Source organism: Lissotriton vulgaris, chromosome 8, assembly GCF_964263255.1.
Source record: "Lissotriton vulgaris chromosome 8, aLisVul1.2, whole genome shotgun sequence".
Classification (NCBI taxonomy): Eukaryota; Metazoa; Chordata; class Amphibia; order Caudata; family Salamandridae; genus Lissotriton; species Lissotriton vulgaris.
In genome coordinates this window covers 1,184,714,087-1,184,732,665 of record NC_141696.1, presented here as the reverse complement: position 1 = coordinate 1,184,732,665, position 18,579 = coordinate 1,184,714,087, and positions in this window count along the sequence as shown.

Below are 18,579 nucleotides of genomic sequence, written 5' to 3'. Positions count from 1 at the left end.
CATTGTATCTCTTCCCTCTTCTCCCCCCCTTCCTGCCTTCACTTCCCATTTCCCTTACACTCCTTTCCCTTAGCTTTTTCTACTTTCCTGTCTAACCCTCCCTTCCCCTCCCTCTCCGCTTCTATTCCCTTCCATCTTCCCTTCCATTCCCTTTGGTTCTCTTCCTTACTTATCTAGCTCCCCTTCCCCCCTCTCCTTTCACTTCCCCTATCTTCCTTCCCTATTTTGACTCTTTCATTTCTCTTACCTATCTCTCCACTCTTCTCTTCTCATATCCAATCCCTCCATCTCCTCACCCCTTCCCCTCCATCGCCTATCTCCTTCCCCACCCTTTTCCTTTCTTTGCGCTCTCCTCTCCCCCCTCTCCTTCCCCTTATTATACCTTCCCTCGCCTGTCTCCCTTCTCTTCTTCCCACCTTCACTATCTCCTGTTCCCCTCCCTGCCCTTCTCTTCACTTCCCTTGTTATCCTTAGTTCCCTGGCTCTCTACTGAGCATGAAAAACACAAAACTTCTAACCCATTAACAAGAAAAGTTGATCAAGAAAGACATTCATTTTTTCGTGTTAAACATTTTTTTTAAATGTATTTTTCATAAATATTAAACACTATGAATTTTAAAAACATGTTGCAAAACAAGTAATATAGGGTAATTTTAGATTTAAAGGTGGGTATGGATTTTGGAGTGACAAGTGTAATTTTAGGGTTCAGTGTGGGTATGGGTTTTGGGGTGCAAAGGGTAATTTTAGTGTTCAGGTAGGTATGGGTTTATGCGCGCCAAGGGAAGTTTTAGGGTTATGGGAGGTATGGGTCTTTATGGTGCCAAGGATAATTTTACAGTTCAGGATGGGTATGGGTTTTTGGATGTAAAAGGTTATTTTAAGGTCCAGGGAGGGTGTGGGTTTTGGTATGCCAAAGTAATTTTAGGGTTCAGGGTGGGTATGGGTTTTGGGGTGCCACATGTAACTTTAGTGTTCAGGGTGGGTATGGATTTTGGGGTGACAAGGGTGAATTTAGGGTTCAGGGTGGGTGTGGGTTTTGGGATGCCAGGGGTAATTTTAGGGTATAGTATGGGATGGGTTTTGGCGAGCCAAAGGTAATTTTAGAGTTCAGGCAGGGCATGGGTTTTGGGGAGCCAAGGGTAGTTTTATGGTTCAGCGTGAGTTTGGGTTTTGGGGATGCTAAGGGTAATTTTAGAGCACGGGTGGGTATGGGTTTTGGGGTGCCAAGGTTAATTTTAGGGTTCAGGGTAGGTATGGGTTCCGGGGTGCTAAGGGTCATTTTAGGGTTGAACCTGGGTATGGGTTTTGGGGCGTCAAATGTAATTTTGGCTGGGTATGGGTTTTGGGATGCCAAGGGTAATTTTGGGGTTCAGGGTGGGTGTGGGTTTTGGGATGCAAGGGTAATCTTAGGGTTCAGGGTGCCAATGGTAATATTAGGGCTCAGGGTGGCTATGGGTTTTAGGGTGCCATGGGTAATTTTAGGGTTCAGCGTGGGTGTGGGTTTTGGGGTGTTGAGATAATTTCAGGGTTCAGAGTGAGTGTGGGTTTTGGGGTGCTAAAGGTAATTTTAGGGTTCATTGTAGGTTTGGGTTTTGGGGTATCAAGGTTATTTTTGGGGTATGGGGGATATGGGTTTTGGGGTGCCACGGGTAATTTTCGGTATTGATTTTGGGGTGCAAAGGGTAATTTTAGGGTTTAGGGTGGTTATGGGTTTTGGGGTGCCAAGGGCAATTTTAGGTTTCAGAGTGGGTTTTGGTTTTGGGGTGCTAAGGGTAATTTTGGGGTTCAGTGTAGGTATGGGTTTTGGGGTGCCAATGGAAATTTTGGGGTTCAGGGTGGGTGTGGGGTTTGGGGTGCTAAGGGTAATTGTAGGGTTCAGGATGGGTGTGGGTTTTGGGGTGCCAAGGATAATTTTAGGGTTCAGGGTGGGTATGGGTTTAGGGGTGCCAAGGGTAATTTTGGGGTTCAGGGTGGGTGTGGGTTTTGGGATGCCAGGGGTAATTTTAGGGTATAGTATGGGATGGGTTTTGGCGAGCCAAAGGTAATTTTAGAGTTCAGGCAGGGCATGGGTTTTGGGGAGCCAAGGGTAGTTTTATGGTTCAGCGTGAGTTTGGGTTTTGGGGATGCTAAGGGTAATTTTAGAGCACGGGTGGGTATGGGTTTTGGGGTGCCAAGGTTAATTTTAGGGTTCAGGGTAGGTATGGGTTCCGGGGTGCTAAGGGTCATTTTAGGGTTGAACCTGGGTATGGGTTTTGGGGCGTCAAATGTAATTTTGGCTGGGTATGGGTTTTGGGATGCCAAGGGTAATTTTGGGGTTCAGGGTGGGTGTGGGTTGTGGGATGCAAGGGTAATCTTAGGGTTCAGGGTAGGTAAGGGTTTAGGGTGCCAATGGTAATATTAGGGCTCAGGGTGGGTATGGGTTTTAGGGTGCCAAGGGTAATTTTAGGGTTCAGCGTGGGTGTGGGTTTTGGGGTGTTGAGATAATTTCAGGGTTCAGAGTGAGTGTGGGTTTTGGGGTGCTAAAGGTAATTTTAGGGTTCATTGTAGGTTTGGGTTTTGGGGTATCAAGGTTATTTTTGGGGTATGGGGGATATGGGTTTTGGGGTGCCACGGGTAATTTTCGGTATTGATTTTGGGGTGCAAAGGGTAATTTTAGGGTTTAGGGTGGTTATGGGTTTTGGGGTGCCAAGGGCAATTTTAGGTTTCAGAGTGGGTTTTGGTTTTGGGGTGCTAAGGGTAATTTTGGGGTTCAGTGTAGGTATGGGTTTTGGGGTGCCAATGGAAATTTTGGGGTTCAGGGTGGGTGTGGGGTTTGGGGTGCTAAGGGTAATTGTAGGGTTCAGGATGGGTGTGGGTTTTGGGGTGCCAAGGATAATTTTAGGGTTCAGGGTGGGTATGGGTTTAGGGGTGCCAAGGGTAATTTTGGGGTTCAGGGTGGGTGTGGGTTTTGGGATGCCAGGGGTAATTTTAGGGTATAGTATGGGATGGGTTTTGGCGAGCCAAAGGTAATTTTAGAGTTCAGGCAGGGCATGGGTTTTGGGGAGCCAAGGGTAGTTTTATGGTTCAGCGTGAGTTTGGGTTTTGGGGATGCTAAGGGTAATTTTAGAGCACGGGTGGGTATGGGTTTTGGGGTGCCAAGGTTAATTTTAGGGTTCAGGGTAGGTATGGGTTCCGGGGTGCTAAGGGTCATTTTAGGGTTGAACCTGGGTATGGGTTTTGGGGCGTCAAATGTAATTTTGGCTGGGTATGGGTTTTGGGATGCCAAGGGTAATTTTGGGGTTCAGGGTGGGTGTGGGTTTTGGGATGCAAGGGTAATCTTAGGGTTCAGGGTAGGTAAGGGTTTAGGGTGCCAATGGTAATATTAGGGCTCAGGGTGGGTATGGGTTTTAGGGTGCCAAGGGTAATTTTAGGGTTCAGCGTGGGTGTGGGTTTTGGGGTGTTGAGATAATTTCAGGGTTCAGAGTGAGTGTGGGTTTTGGGGTGCTAAAGGTAATTTTAGGGTTCATTGTAGGTTTGGGTTTTGGGGTATCAAGGTTATTTTTGGGGTATGGGGGATAAGGGTTTTGGGGTGCCACGGGTAATTTTCGGTATTGATTTTGGGGTGCAAAGGGTAATTTTAGGGTTTAGGGTGGTTATGGGTTTTGGGGTGCCAAGGGCAATTTTAGGTTTCAGAGTGGGTTTTGGTTTTGGGGTGCTAAGGGTAATTTTGGGGTTCAGTGTAGGTATGGGTTTTGGGGTGCCAATGGAAATTTTGGGGTTCAGGGTGGGTGTGGGGTTTGGGGTGCTAAGGGTAATTGTAGGGTTCAGGATGGGTGTGGGTTTTGGGGTGCCAAGGATAATTTTAGGGTTCAGGGTGGGTATGGGTTTAGGGGTGCCAAGGGTAATTTTGGGGTTCTGGATGGGTGTGGGTTTTGTGGTGCCAAGGGTAACCTTAGGGTTCAGGGTGAGTATGAGTTTTAGGGTGTCAATGGTAATTTTAGGGCTCAGGGTGGGTATGGGTTTGGGGTGACAAGGGTGATTTTAGGGTTCAGGGTGGGTGTGGGTTTTGGGGTGCCAAGGGTAATTTTAGAGTTCAGGGGGGCATGGGTTTTGGGGAGTCAAGGATACATTTAGGGTTCAGAGTGAGTTTGGGTTTTGGGGTGCTAAGGGAAATTTTAGTTTTCAGGATGGGTATGGGTTTTGGGGTACCAAGGTTAATTTTAGAGTTCAGGGTGGGTATGGGTTTTGGGGTGCTAAGGGTCATTTTAGGGTTGAGCCGGGGAATGGGTTTTGGGGTGCCATGGGTAATTTTGGGGTTCAGTGTGGGTATGGATTTTGGGGTGCATGGGTAATTTTGGGGTTCAGGGTGGCAAGTGTAACCTTAGGGTTCAGGGTGGGTATGGGTTGTGGTGTACCAATGGTAATTTTAGGGCTCAGGGCGGATATGGGTTTGGGGTGACAAGGGTGATTTTAGGGTTCAGGGTGTGTGTGGGTTTTGGGGTGCCAAGGGTAATTTTAGAGTTCAAGGTGGCATGGGTTTTGGGGAGTCAAGGATAGTTTTAGGGTTCAGAGTGAGTATGGGTTTTGGGGTGCTAAGGGACATTTTAGGGTTCAGGATGGGTATGGGTTTTGGGGTACCAAGGTTAATTTTAGGGTTCAGGGTGGGTATGGGTTTTGGGGTGCTAAGGGTCATTTTAGGGTTGAGCCGGGGAATGGGGTTTGGGGTGCCATGGGTAATTTTGAGGTTCAGTGTGGGTATGGATTTTGGGGTGCCTGGGTAATTTTGGGGTTCAGGGTGGCAAGTGTAACCTTAGGGTTCAGGGTGGGTATGGGTTGTGGTGTGCCAATGGTAATTTTAGGGCTCCGGGTGGGTATGGGTTTTGGGGTGCCAAGGGTAATTTTATGGTTCAGGGTGGGTGTGGGTTATGGGGTGTCGATAATATTCTAAGAGTTCAGGGTGCGTGTGGGTTTTGGGGTGCCAAGGGTAATTTTAGGGCTCAGGGTGGGTAGGGGTTTTGGGGAGCCAAGGGTAGTTTTAGGGTTCAGAGTGAGTATGGGTTTTGGGGTGCTAAGGTTAAATTTAGGGTTCATTGTAGGTATGGGTTTTGGGGTACCAAGGTTATTTTGGGGGTTATGGGGGGTATGGGTTGTTGGTTGCCACGGGTAATTTTAGGTATTGGCTGTGGGGTGCAAAGGGCAATTTTAGGGTTCAGGGTGGCTATGGTTTTGGGGTGCCAAGGGTAATTTTAGGTGTTAGTTTGGTTATGGGTTTTGGACTGCTTAGGGTAATTTTTGGGTACATTGTTGGTAGGGGGTGCCAATGTTATTTTTGGGGTTATGGGTTTGGGGTGTCAAGGGTAATTTTAGGGTTCAGGGTGGGTGTGGGTTTTGGGGTGCTAATGGTAATTTTGGAGTTCACGGCGGGTGAGGGTATTGGGGTGCCAAGGGAAATTTTGGGGTTCAGGGTGGGTGTGGGTTTTGGGGTGCCAAGGGTAATTCTGGGTTTCTTGTTGGGTATAGGTTTTAGGGTGCTAATGATAATTTTAGGGCTCTTGGTGGGTGTGGGTTTTGGGGTGCCAAGGGTAATTTTAGGGCTCAGGGTGGGTATGGGTTTTGGGGTGCTAAGGGTAATTTTTGGGTTCATTGTAGGTATGGGTTTTGGGGTGCCAATAGTAATTTTAAGGTTCAGGGTGGGTATAGGTTTTTGTGTGCTAAGGGCCATTTTACGGTTGAGCCTGGGTATGGATTTTGGGGTGCCAAGGGTAATTTTGGGGTTCAGAATTGGTATGGGTTTTGGGGTGCCAAGGATAATTTTAAATTTCAGGGTGGGTATGGGTTTTGGGGTGCAAGGGTAATCTTAGGGTTCAGGATAGGTAAGGGTTTCGGGTGCCAATGGTAATATTAGGGCTCAGGGTGGGTATGGGTTTTGGGGTGCCAAATGTAATTTTAGGGTTCCGTGTGGGTGTGGGTTTTGGGGTGTCGAGATAATTTCAGGGTTCAGAGTGGGTATGGGTTTTGGGGTGCTAAGGGTAATTTTAGGGTTCATTGTAAGTTTGGGTTTTGGGGTTTCAATGTTATTTTGGGGGTAACGGGGATATGGGTTTTAGGGTGCCACAGGTAATTTTAGGTATTGATTTTGGGGTGCACAGGGTTATTGTAGGGTTTAGGGTGGTCATGGGTTGTGGGGTGCCAAGGGCAATTTTAGGTTTCAGAGTGGGTATTGGTTTTGGGGTGCTAAGGGTAATTTTGTGGTTCAGTGTGGGTATGGGTTTTGGGGTGCCAAGGGAAATTTTGGGGTTCAGGGTGGGTGTGGGTTTTGGGGTCCCAAGGGTAATTGTAGGGTTCAGGATGGGTGTGGGTTTTGGGGTGTCAATGATAATTTTAGGGTTCAGATTGGGTATGGGTTTAGGGGTACCAAGGGTCATTTTAAAGTTCATGGTGGGTATGGGTTTTGGGGTGCCAAGGGTAATTTTGGGGTTCAGGATGGGTGTGGGTTTTGCGGTGCCATGGGTAACCTTAGGGTTCAGGGTGAGTATGAGTTTTAGGGTGTCAATGGTAATTTTAGGGCTCAGAGTGGGTATGGGTTTGGGGTGACAAGGGTGATTTTAGGGTTCAGGGTAGGTGTGGGTTTTGGGGTGCCAAGGGTAATTTTAGAGTTCAGGGTGGGCATGGGTTTTGGGGAGTCAAGGGTAGTTTTAGGGTTTAGAGTGAGTATGGGTTCTGGGGTGCTAAGGGAAATTTCAGGGTTCGGGATGGGTATGGGTTTTGGGGTACCAATGTTATTTTTAGTGTTCAGGGTGGGTATGGGTTTTGGGGTGCTAAGGGTCATTTTAGGGTTGAGTCGGGGCATGGGTTTTGGGGTGCCATGGGTAATTTGGGGGTTCATTGTGGGTATGGATTTTGGGGTGCATGGGTAATTTTGGGGTTCAGGGTGGCAAGTGTAACCTTAGCGTTCAGGGTGGGTATGGACTGTGGGGTGTCGATGATAATTTAAGGGTACAGGGTGGGTATGGGTTTTGGGGTACCAAGGGTCATTTTAAAGTTCTGGGTGGGTATGGGTTTGGGGAGCCAAGGGTAGTTTTAGGGTTCAGAGTGAGTATGGGTTTTGGGGTGGTAAGGGTAATATTAGGGTTCATTGTAGGTATGGGTTTTGGGGTGCCAAGGTTATTTTGGGGGTTATGGGTTGTTGCGTGCCACGGGTAAATTTAGGTATTGGTTTTGGGATGCAAAGGGTAATTTTAGGGTTCAGAGTGGGATGGGTTTAGGGGTCATAGGGGTAATGTTAGGGTTCAGGGTAGGTTTGAATTTTTGGGATGCTAATGGGTCATTTTACGGTGGGGTGCCACTGGTAATTTTGGGGTTCAGGGTGGGTATGGGTTGTGGGGTGCCAAGTGACATTTTGGGGATCAGGGTGGCTGTGGGTTTTGATGTGTCAAGGATATTTCTAGCAGGTTGGGTATGGGTTTTACGGTGCCAAGGGTCAATTTAAAATTCAGGGTTGGTATGGGTTTTGGGGAGCCAAGGGTAGCTTTAGGGTTCAGAGTATTGGTTTTGGGGTGCTAAGGGTAATTTTGGGTTCATTGTAGTTATTGGTTTTGGGGTGCCAAGGTTATTTTGGGGTGATGGGAGGTATGAGATTTTGGGTGCCAAGGGTAATTTTAGGTATTGGTTTTGGGATGCAAAGGGTAATTTTAGGGTTCAGGGTGGGTATGGGTTTTGGGGTAAATGGGTATTTTTAGGGTTCAGGGCAAGGTTTGGGTTTTGGGGTGCAGGGGTATTTTTAGGGTTCAGGGCTTGGTTTGGGTTTTGGGGTACAAGGGTATTTTTAGGGTTCAGGGCAAGGTTAGGGTTTTGGGGTACAGGGGTATTTTTTAGGGTTTAGGGCTAGGTTTGGGTTTTGGGGTACAGGGTTGTTTTTAGGGTTCAGGGCTAGGTATGGGTTTTGGGGTACAGGGGTATTTTTAGGGTTAAGGGCTAGATATGGGTTTTGGGGTACAGGGGTATTTTTAGGGTGTAAGGCTAGCTTTGGGTTTTGGGGTACAGGTGTATTTTTAGGGTTCAGTGCTTGGTTTGGGTTTTGGGGTACAGGGGTATTTTTAGGGTTCAGGGCTAGGTTTGGGTTTTGGGGTACAGGGGTATTTTTAGGGTTCAGGGCTAGGTTTGGGTTTTGGGGTACAGGGGTATTTTTAGGGTTCAGGGCTAGGTTTGGGTTTTGGGGTACAGGGTTTTTTTAGGGTTCAGGGCTAGGTTTGGGTTTTGGGGTAAAGGGGTATTTTTAGGGTTCAGGGCTAGGTTTGGGTTTTGGGGTACAGGGGTATTTTTAGGGTTCAGGGCTAGGTTTGGGTTTTGGGGTACAGGGGTATTATTAAGGTTTAGGGTTAGGTTTGTGTTTTGGGGTACAGGGGTATTTTTACGGTTCCGGGCTAGGTATGGGTTTTGGGGTACAGGGGTATTTTTAGGGTTCAGGGCTAGCTTTGGGTTTTGGGGTACAGGGGTATTTTTAGGGTTCAGGGCTTGGTTTGGGTTTTGGGGTACAGGGGTATTTTTAGGGTTCAGGGCTAGGTTTGGGTTTTGGGGTTCAGGGGTATTTGTAGGGTTCAGGGCTAGGTTTGGATTTTGGGGTACAGGGGTAGTTTTAGGGTTCAGGGTTAGGTTTGGGTTTTGGGGTACAGGGGTATTTTTAGGGTTCAGGGCATGATTTGGGTTTTGGGGTACAGGGGTATTTTTAGGGTTCAGAGCGAGCGGAAAGGCAGGGTATAGGAGCAGACATGGAAGAGGTATAGGAGTAGACAGGGAAAGGAAGGGATATAGGCGACAGGGAAGGAAAGGGCAGGGGTATGGGGAGACAGGGAAGAGAAGGGGTATAGGAAGGGGAAGGGAAAGGGTACAGGAGGAGACAGGGAAAGGTATAGGAGGAGACAGGGAAGGGAATGAAAGGGGAAGGGGAAATGTAAAAGGGGAAAGGGAAAGAAAAGGGGGAGGAAAGGGAACAGATGGGGAATGAAAGGGAAGGGAGAAGTGAAAGAACGGAAGGGGAGGGAAGAATGCAGGAGGATGGGTAAAGTAGGAGACAGGGACGGGGTATAGTTGGAGACAGGGAAAGGGGATAGGAGGAAGAAACAGTAAAGGGAAGGGGTATAGAAGGAGACAGGGAAGGAAAGGGGTATAGCAGACAGGGAAGCGAGGGGTATAGTAGGAGACAAGGAAGGGGTACATGAAGAGGCAGGGAAGAGGTATAGGAGCAGACAGGGTAAGGAATGGAACAGAAGGGGTATAGGAGAAAACAGGGAACGGGTATAGGAGGAGAGAGGTAATAGATGGGATGTGTATTGGAGGAGGCAGGGAAGGGCCATTGGAGACAGGTAAGAGAGGGAAGGGGTAGAGGAGGAGGCGGGGAAGGGGTATAGGAGACAGGGAAGGAATGGGGTATAAGAGAAAAAAGATAAGGGGTATGGGTGACTAGAGAAGGATATAGAAGGAGACCGGGAAGGGTAATATGAGACAGGGAAGGGAAGAGAAAGGAAGAAGAAAGGAGAGTGAAAGTAAGGGTTGAAAAGATATAGGCAGAGAACGGGAAGGGCAAGGAAAGGAAGAGAAGGGGAAAATGAAAAGTGGAAAAGAACAAAGGAAAGGAGAATGAGCAAAGCAAAGGGATGAGAAAGGAAAAGGGGAGGGGAAAGGGGAAAGGGGAAAGGGAGGGGAAAGGGGAGGAGAGTGGAGGGGAGGGGACGGGTGGGGAGGGATGAAGGGAAGGAAAGGTAAAGGAAGGGAGAAGGGGGAAGGGAAAAGTGAAGGGGTATAGGAGGAGTCAGGTAAGGGGAGGAAAGGCTTATGAGACAGGGAAGGAATGGGTATAGGAGGAGACAGGGAATGAAAGGGAAGGGGTATAGGACACGGAAGGAGAGGACAGGGGTATAGGGGAAGACGGGGAAGTGAAGAGAAGGGGTATAAGAGGAGGAAGGGAAGAGGAAGGAGAAGCAGAAAAGGAAAAGGGGAAAAGGAAAAGGAAAAGGGACAGGGCAAAAGAAAGCGGAAAGGCAAAGGAAAGGGGGAAGGGGAAAGGAGAAAGGAAATTTGGAAGTAGAGGGGAGGGGAAGGGAACAGAAGAGGAAGGGAAAAGAATGGAGAAGAGAAGAAGGGGAGGGGTATAAAAGGAGATGGAAAATAAGGGGTATAGGAGGAGGAGACAGTGAAGGGAAGGGGTATAGAAGGAGACAGGGAAGGGGTATAGGAGACAGGGAAGTATAGGGGGTAGAGGAGGAGACAGGAAAGGCAGGGTATAGGAGCAGACATGGAAGCATTATAGGATTAGACAGGGAAGGGAAGGGATATAGGAGACAGGGAAGGAAAGAGGAGGGGTATGGGGAGACAGAGAAGGGGTATAGGAAGGGGAAGGGGAAGGGAAAGGGTACAGGAGGAGACAGGGAAGAGGTATAGTGGGAGACAGGGAAGGGAATGAAAGGGGAAGGGGAAATGTAAAAGGGGAAAGGGGAAGGGAAGATAAGGGGGAGGAAAGGGAACAGACGGGGAATGAAAGGGAAGGGAAGGGAGAAGTGAAAGAAGGGGAGGGAAGAATGCAAGAGAATCGGTAAAGTAGGAGACAGGTATGGGGTATAGTTGGAGACAGGGAAGGGGGATGGGAGGAAGAAACAGTAAAGGGAAGGGGTATAAAAGGAGACAGGGAAGTGAAGGGGTATACAAGGAGACAGGGAAGGGGTATAGGAGACAGGGAAGGGAGGGGGTATAGGAGGAGACAAGGAAGGGGTACAGGAAGAGGCTGGGAAGGGGTATGGGAGCAGACAGGGTAAGGAATTGAACGGAAGGGGTATAGGAGAAAACAGGGAAGGGGTATAGGAGGAGACAGGTAATAGAGGGGATGTGTATTGGAGGAGGCAGGGAAGGGCCCTTGGAGACAGGTAAGAGAGGGAAGGGGTAAAGGAGGAGGAGGCAGGGAAGGGGTATAGGAGACAGGGAAGGAATGGGGTATAGGAAGAAAAAGATAAGGGGTATGGGTGACAAGAGAAGGATATAGGAGGAGACCGGGAAGGGTAATATGAGACAGAGAAGGGAAGAGAAAGTAAGAAGGAAAGAGAGTGAAAGTGAGTGTTGAAAAGGTATAGGCAGAGACAGGGAAGGGCAAGGAAATGAAAGGAAGAGAAGGGGAAAATAAAAGTGGAAAAGAACAAAGGAAAGGGGAACGGTCAAAGCAAAGGGATGAGAAAGAAAAAGGGGAGGGGAAAGGGGGAGGAGAGTGGAGGGGAGGGGACGGGTGGGGAGGGATGAAGGGAAGGAAAGGTAAAGGAAGGGAGAAGGGGGAAGGGAAAAAGGAAGGGGGAAGGGGTATAGGAGGAGTCAGGTAAGGGGAGGAAAGGCTTATGAGGAAGGGAAGGGGTATAGGAGGAGAAAGGGAAGGGGTATAGGAGGAGGCAGGGAAGGGGTATAGTCAGGGAAGGGAAGGAAGGGAATGGAAGGGAAAGGTATAGGAGGAAACAGGGATGGGAAGGGGTATAGGATGAGAAAAGCAAGGGAGGAAGGGAAGGGGTATAGGAGGAGCAGGTGAAGGGTAGAGACAGGGGAGTGGCATGGGAGGAGACAGGGAAGGGATAGAGAAGACAGGGAAGGCAGGGGAATTGGAGGATACATGGAAGGGAAGGGTTATAGGGGAAGACAGGGAACGGGTATAGGAGAAGACAGGGAAGGGGAATAGGGCGAGACAGGGAAGGGAATGGGTATAGGAGGAAACAGAATGGGTTTAAGTGTAAACAGGAAAGCGGTATAGGAGGAGACAGGGAATGAAAGGGAAGGGGTATAGGACACAGGGAAAGAAAGGGCAGGGCTATAGGAGGAGAAAGGGAAGGGAAGATAAGGGGTATAAGAGGAGGAAGGGAAGAAGAAGGAGAAGGAGAAGCAGAAAGGGAAAAGGGGGAAAGGACAAAGGAAAGGGGAAAGGGCAAAGGAAAATGGGAAGGGAAAATGAAATGGGAAAGGAGAGGGAAAGGGAGAAGGGAAGAAGGGGAGGGAAGGAGAGGAGTAAAGTAGGAGACAGGGAAAGGGTACAGTTGGAGACAGAAGGGGAGGGGAGGGATTAATGAAAGAGGGAAGGGGTATAAAAGGAGACAGGGAAGGGGTATAGGAGGAGGAGACAGTGAAGGGAATGGTATAGAAAGAGACAGGGCAGTGAAAGTGTAATAAAGGAGACAGGGAAGAGGTATAGGAGACAGCAAAGGGAAGGGGTATATGAGAAGACAGGGAGGGAAGGGGTATAGGAAGAGGCAGGGAAGGGGTATAGGAGTAGACAGGGGATAGGAGAAAACAGGGAAGGGTATAGGAGGAGACTGGGAGGGGAAGGGGTACAGGAGGAGACAGGTAAGAGAGGGGAGGTGCATTGGAGGAGGCAGGGAATGGGTATAGGAGACAGGTAAGAGAGGGAAAGAGTATAGGAGGAGGCAGGGAAGGGGTATAGGAGACAGGAAAGGGATGGGGTATAGTAGGAAAAAGATAAGGGGTATAGGGGAAAAAGAGAGGGGTATAGGAGAAGACAGGGAAGGGAAGAGAATGAAGAAAAGAGGAAAGTAGGGGTTAGAAGGGTATAAGCGGAGACAAGGAAGGGCAGGGAAGGGAAATGGAGGGAAGGGAAGCAGAAAAAGAAAAGAGCAAAAGGGCAAAGGAAAGGGGAAAGGGCAAAGGGAGATGGAGAAAGAAAGGGGGAGGGTGGAGAAAGGGAAGGGAAGGGGAGTGGAGGGGAGGGTGGGATAAAGGAAAGGAAAAGGAAGTGAGAAGGGAAGGGAAGGGGAAGGGAAATGGAAGGGAAAGAGGTATAGGAGGAGACAGGGAAGGGGTAATGGAGGAGATAGGGGAGGGGTATAGACAGGGAAGAGAAGGGTATAGGAAGAAACAGGGAGGGGAAGGGGTACAGGAGGAGAAAGGTAAGGGCATAGGTGGAGATAGGGGAGTGGTATGGGAGGAGTCAGGGAAGGGAAGAAATAGAGGAGGAGACAGGGGACACAGGGGAATAGGAGATAGGATATGAAAGGGAAGTGGTATAGGAGACAGGGAAGGAAAGGGAATGGGTATAGGAGGAGACGGGGCAGGGAAGATAAAGGAAAGTTAAAGAAAAGTAAGTGAGAAGGGAAGGGGGAGGGAAAAGGTAGGGATATAGTTGGAGACAGGGAAGGGGTAATGGAGGAGATAGGGAAGGGAAGGGGTACGGGAAGGAAGGGTATAGGAAGAAACAGGGAAAGGAAGGGGTATAGGAGGAGAAAGGAAAGAGAGGAAGGGAAGGGTATAGGAGGAGAAAGGGAAGGGTATAGGTGGAGACAGGGGAGTGGTATGGGAGGAGACAGGGAAGGGAAGGAATAGAGGAGGAGACAGGGAAGGCAGGGGAACAGGAGGAGATAGGATATGAAAGGGAAGTGGTATAGGAGACAGGGAAGGAAAGGGCATGGGTATAGGAGACAGGGCAAGGAAGAGAAGGGGTATCAGGGGAGGCAGGGAAAAGGGAGAAGCAGAAAAGGAAAAGGGCAAAGGAAAGGGCCAAGGAAAGAGAGGAGGGGAAAGGGGAAAGGAAATGGAGAAGGAGAGGGGAGGGGAGGGGAAAGGGAACAGAAGGGGAAGGGACAAGAAGGGAGAGGGGAAGAAGGGGAGGGAAGAAGGGAAGGGCAGAGGTATAAAAGGAGACAGGGAAAGGAAGGGGTATAGAAGGAGACATGGAAGGGGTATGGGAGGAGACAGTGAAGGGGCATAGGAAGAGGCAGGGAAGGGGTATAGGAGTAAACAGGGAAAGGAAGGGAAGGGGTATAGGAGGAGACTGGGAAGGGTAGGCCTAAAGGAGGAGACGTGTAAGAGAGGGGAAGTGTATTGGAGGAGGCAGGGAAAGGGTATAGGGGTCAGGTAAGAGAGGGAAGGGGTATAGTAGGAGGCAGGGAAGGGGTATAGGAGAAGGAAGGGATGGGATACAGGAGGGAAAAGATTAGGAGTATGGGGAAAACAAGAGGACACATGGAAGGGAAGGGTAATATGAGGACACAGGGAAGAGAAAGGAAGAAGGAAAGAAAGGGAAAGTGGGGGTTGCAAGGGTATAAGTGGAGACAGGGCAGGGAAGGAGAAAATGAAAAGGGGAAATGGGCAAAGGAAAGGGGCAAAGGGAGGAGAAAGGCAAGGGGGAGGGGAACGGGAAGAGGGTAGGGGAGGGATAAATTGAAGGAAGGGTAAAGGAAGAAGAGAAAGAAAGGGGAAGGGCAAAACAGGGAAAGGCAGGAAAGGCATAGGAGACAGGGAAGGGAAGGGGTATAGGAGGAAGCATGGAAGGGAATGGGTATAAGAGGAGACAGGGAAGGGGTAGAGGAGAAAGGGAAGGGAAGGGGTATAGACAGGGAAGGAAGGGAATGGAAGGAAAGGGTATAGGAGGAAAAAGGGAAGGGGAATAGGAGAAAAGGAAGGGTATAGGAGGAGAAATTGAAGGGCATAGGTGGAGACAGGGAAGTGATATGGGAGAAGACGAGGAAGCGATGGGATAGAGGAGGAGACAGGGAAGGGGTAATGGAGGATATAGGGAAGGGGAGGGGTATAGACAGGGAAGGGAAGGGTATAGGAGGAAACAGGGAAGGGACGGAGTATAGGAGAAACAGGGGAAGGGGTATGAGGAAAAGGGGAAGGGAAGAGAGGGGTATAGGAGGAGACAGGGAAGGGAAAGGGTATAGAAAGAGATAGGGAAAGCGTATAGGAGGAGACAGGGAAGAGGTATAGGAGGAAACAAGGAATGCAAGGGAAGGGGTATAGGAGGGACAGGGAAAGGAATGGGTATAGGATGACAGGAAAGAGGAGGAAAGGGAAAGGGTGTAGGAGGAGAAAGGGAAAGGAGGGGTTTAGGAGGAGACAGGGAAGGGAAGTGGTATAGGAGGAGGAAGGGAAGGTATATAGGAGGAGGGAGGGGAGGCATATAGGGGGAGACAGGGAAGTCAGGGGAAGAGGAGTCAGGGAAGTGACGGAGTATAGGAGAGAAAAGGGAAGGGGAGTGGAGTGTATGGGAAGGGAAGGAAAGGAAAGGTAAATGGAAAGGGGGTGGGAAGAGAAGAGAAGAGAAGAGAAGAGAAGAGAAGAGAAGAGAAGAGAAGAGAAGAGGGGGCATAGGAGGAGACACGGAAGGGGAGGGAAGGCGTGTGAGACAGGGAAGGGGTATAGGAGGAGAGAGTGAAGGGGTATAGGGGGAGACAGGGGAGTGGTATGGTAGGAGACAGTGAAGGAAAGGGATGGAGGAGGAGACAGGGAAGGTAGGTGTATAGGAGGAGACGTGGAAGGGAAAGGGTATAGGGAAGGGGTATAGAGGAGACTTGAAAGGGAAGGAGTATAGGAGGAGACAGGGCATGGGTATAGGAGGAGACAGGGAACCGAAGATAAGGGGTATAGGAGGAGGCAGGGAAGTGAAGGGAAAGGAAAGGGTACAGGAGGAGACACGGTAGAGGAGAAAACAAGGAAGGCAATGGAAGGGTATAGGTGGAGACAGGGAAGTGGTATGGGGGAGACGAGGAAGCGAAGGGATAGAAGAGGAGACAGGGAAGGGGTAATGGAGGATATAGGGAAGGGGAGGGGTATTGACAGGGAAGGGTATAGGAGGAAACAGGGAAGGGACAGAGTATAGGAAAAACAGGGGAAGGGGTATGAGGAAAAGGGGAAGGGAAGAGAGGGGTATAGGAGGAGACAGGGAAGGGAAAGGGTATAGAAAGAGATAGGGAAAGCGTATAGGAGGAGACAGGGAATGAGAGGGTAATAGGAGGAGACAGGGAATGGAAGGGTAATAGGAGGAGACTGGGAAGGGAAGAGAAGGGAAGAAGGAATGGGAGTTACAGTGGGGGTTGGAAGGGTATAGGCGGACACAAGGAAAGGGAAAGGAAGGGCAGGGAAGGCAAATGAAGGGAAGGGGAAAATGAAAAGGGGAAAGGGCAAAGACAAGGGGGAAAGGGCAAAAGAAAGGGATGAGAAAGGAAAGGGTGATGGGAAGGGGAGGGGAGGGTAAAGGGAAGGAGAATGGAGTGTATGGGAAGGGAAGGAAAGGTAAATGGAAAGGGGGCGGGAAGAGATGAGAAGAGAAGCATAGGAGGAGACACGGAAGGGGAGGGAAGGCATGTGAGACAGGGAAGGGGTATAGGAGGAGAGAGTGAATGGGTATAGTAGGAGACAGGGGAGTGGTATAGGAGGAGACAGTGAAGGAAAGGGGTGGAGGCGAAGACATGGAAGGCAGGTGTATAGGAGGAGACATGGAAGGGAAAGGGTATAGGGAAGGGGTATAGGAGGAGACATGGAAGGGAATGAGTATCAGAGGAGACAGGGCATGGGTATAGGAGAAGACAGGGAACCGAAGATAAGGGGTATAGGAGGAGGCAGGGAAGTGAAGGGAAAGGAAAGGGTTCAGGAGAAGACAGGGAAGAGGTATAGGAGGAAACAAGGAATGCAAGGGAAGGGGTATAGGAGGGACAGGGAAAGGAATGGGTATAGGATGACAGGAAAGAGGAGGAAAGGGAAAGGGTGAAGGAGGAGACAGGGAAAGGAGGGGTTTAGGAGGGGACAGGGAAGGGAAGTGGTATAGGAGGAGGAAGGGAAGGTATATAGGAGGAGGGAGGGGAGGCATATAGGGGGAGTCAGGGAAGGCAGGGGAATAGGAGGAGTCAGGGAAGGGATGGAGTATAGGAGAGAAAAGGGAAGGGACGGAGTATAGGAGAGAAAAGGGAAGGGAGTGGAGTGTATGAGAAGAGAAAAGAAGAGAAAAGAAGAGAAAAGAAGAGAAAAGAAAAGAAAAGAAAAGAGAAGAGGGGGTATAGGAGGAGACAGGGCATGGGTATAGGAGGAGACAGGGAACCGAAGATAAGGGTTATAGGAGGAGGCAGGGAAGTGAAGGGAAAGGGTACAGGAGGAGACACGGAAGAGGTATAGCAGAAAACAAGGAAGGCAAGGGAAGGGGTATAGGAGGGACAGGGAAAAGAATGCGTATAGGATGACAGGAAAGAGGAGGAAAGGGAAAGGGTGTAGGAGGAGATAGGGAAAGGAGGGGTATAGGAGGAGACAGGGAAGGGAAGTGGTATAGGAGGAGGAAAGGAAGGTATATAAGAGGAGGGAGGGAATGTATATAGGAGGATACAGGGAAGGCAGGGGAATGGGAGGAGACAGGGAAGGGAAAGGGTATAGACAGAGATAGGGAAGGTGTATAGGAGGAGACAGGGAATGGAAGGGTAATAGGAGGAGACAGGGAATGGAAGGGTAATAGGAGGAGACTGGGAAGGAAAGAGAAGGGAAGAAGGAACGGGAGGTAAAGTGGGGGTTGGAAGGGTATAGGTGGACACAAGGAAAGTGGAAGGAAGGGCAGGGAAGGCAAATGAAGGAAGGGGGAATATGAAAAGGGGGAAAGGGCAAAGGAAATGGGGAAATGGATGAGAAAGGAATGGGAGATGGGAAGGAGAGGGGGGTAAAGGGAAGGGGAGTGGAGTGTATGGGAAGGGGAGGGGAGCGGAGGGTAATGGGAAGGGGACTGGAGTGTATGGGAAGGGGAGGGAAGGAAATGGAAATGGAAAGGGGCAGGAAGAGAAGAGAAGAGAAGAGAAGAGAAGAGAAGAGTATGGGAGGAGACAAGGAAAGGGAGGGAAGGTGTGTGAGACAGGGAAGGGAAGGAGTACAGTAGACAGTGAAGGGGTATAGGAGGAGATAGTGGAGTGGTATAGGAGGAGACAGTGAAGGAAAGGGGTAGAGGAAGAGACAGGGAAGGCAGGCGTATAGAAGGAGCTGTGGAAAAGAAGGGGTGTAGGGAAGGGGTATGGGAGGAGACATGGAAGGGAAGGAGTATAGGAGACAGGGAAGGAATTTAGGAGGAGACAGTGCATGGGTATAGGAGGAGACAGGGAACGGAAGATAATGGATATATGAGGATGCAGAGAAGTGAAGGGAAAGGATAGGGTACAGGAGGAGACAGGGAAGAGGTATAGGAGGAAACAGAAAAGGCAAGGGATGGGGTATAGGAGGGACACGGCAAGGAATGGGTATAGGAGGACAGGAAAGAGGAGGAAAGGGAAGGGGTGTAGGAGGGAAGGGGTGTATGAGGAGATAGGGAAAGGAGGGGTATAGGAGGGAACAGGGAAGGAAAGTGGTATAGGAGGAGGAAGGGAAGGTATATAGGAGGAGGGAGGGAAGGGGTATAGGAGGAGAAAGGGAAACGTATAGCAGGAGGAAGGGAAAGGCTATGGAAGGAGGAAGAGAAGGGGTAAAGGAGGAGGACGGGAAGGGTTACAGGAGAAGACAGGAACAGGTATAGGAGGAGATAGAGAAGGGGTTTAGGAGGAGACAGGAAAGCAGATGTGTTGGGTTAGTTTGGAAGGGTATACAAGAGGAGGCATAATGAAGAGAAGGGAAGGGAAAGGGAAGGGAAAGGGAAAGGAAAGGAATGGGCTGGGCTGGGCGATAGGGCAGAGCATAGTGGGGCAGAGTAGGGCAGGATGGCAAGGCAGAACAGGGAAGGAGGCCAGGATTGGAGGGCAGGTGGGCAGGAAGGCAAGAGAGATGGGCAGGAGGGCAGTGGGGTAGGAGAGAAGGGTCGGACAGTGGTGCAGGGTGGGAGAA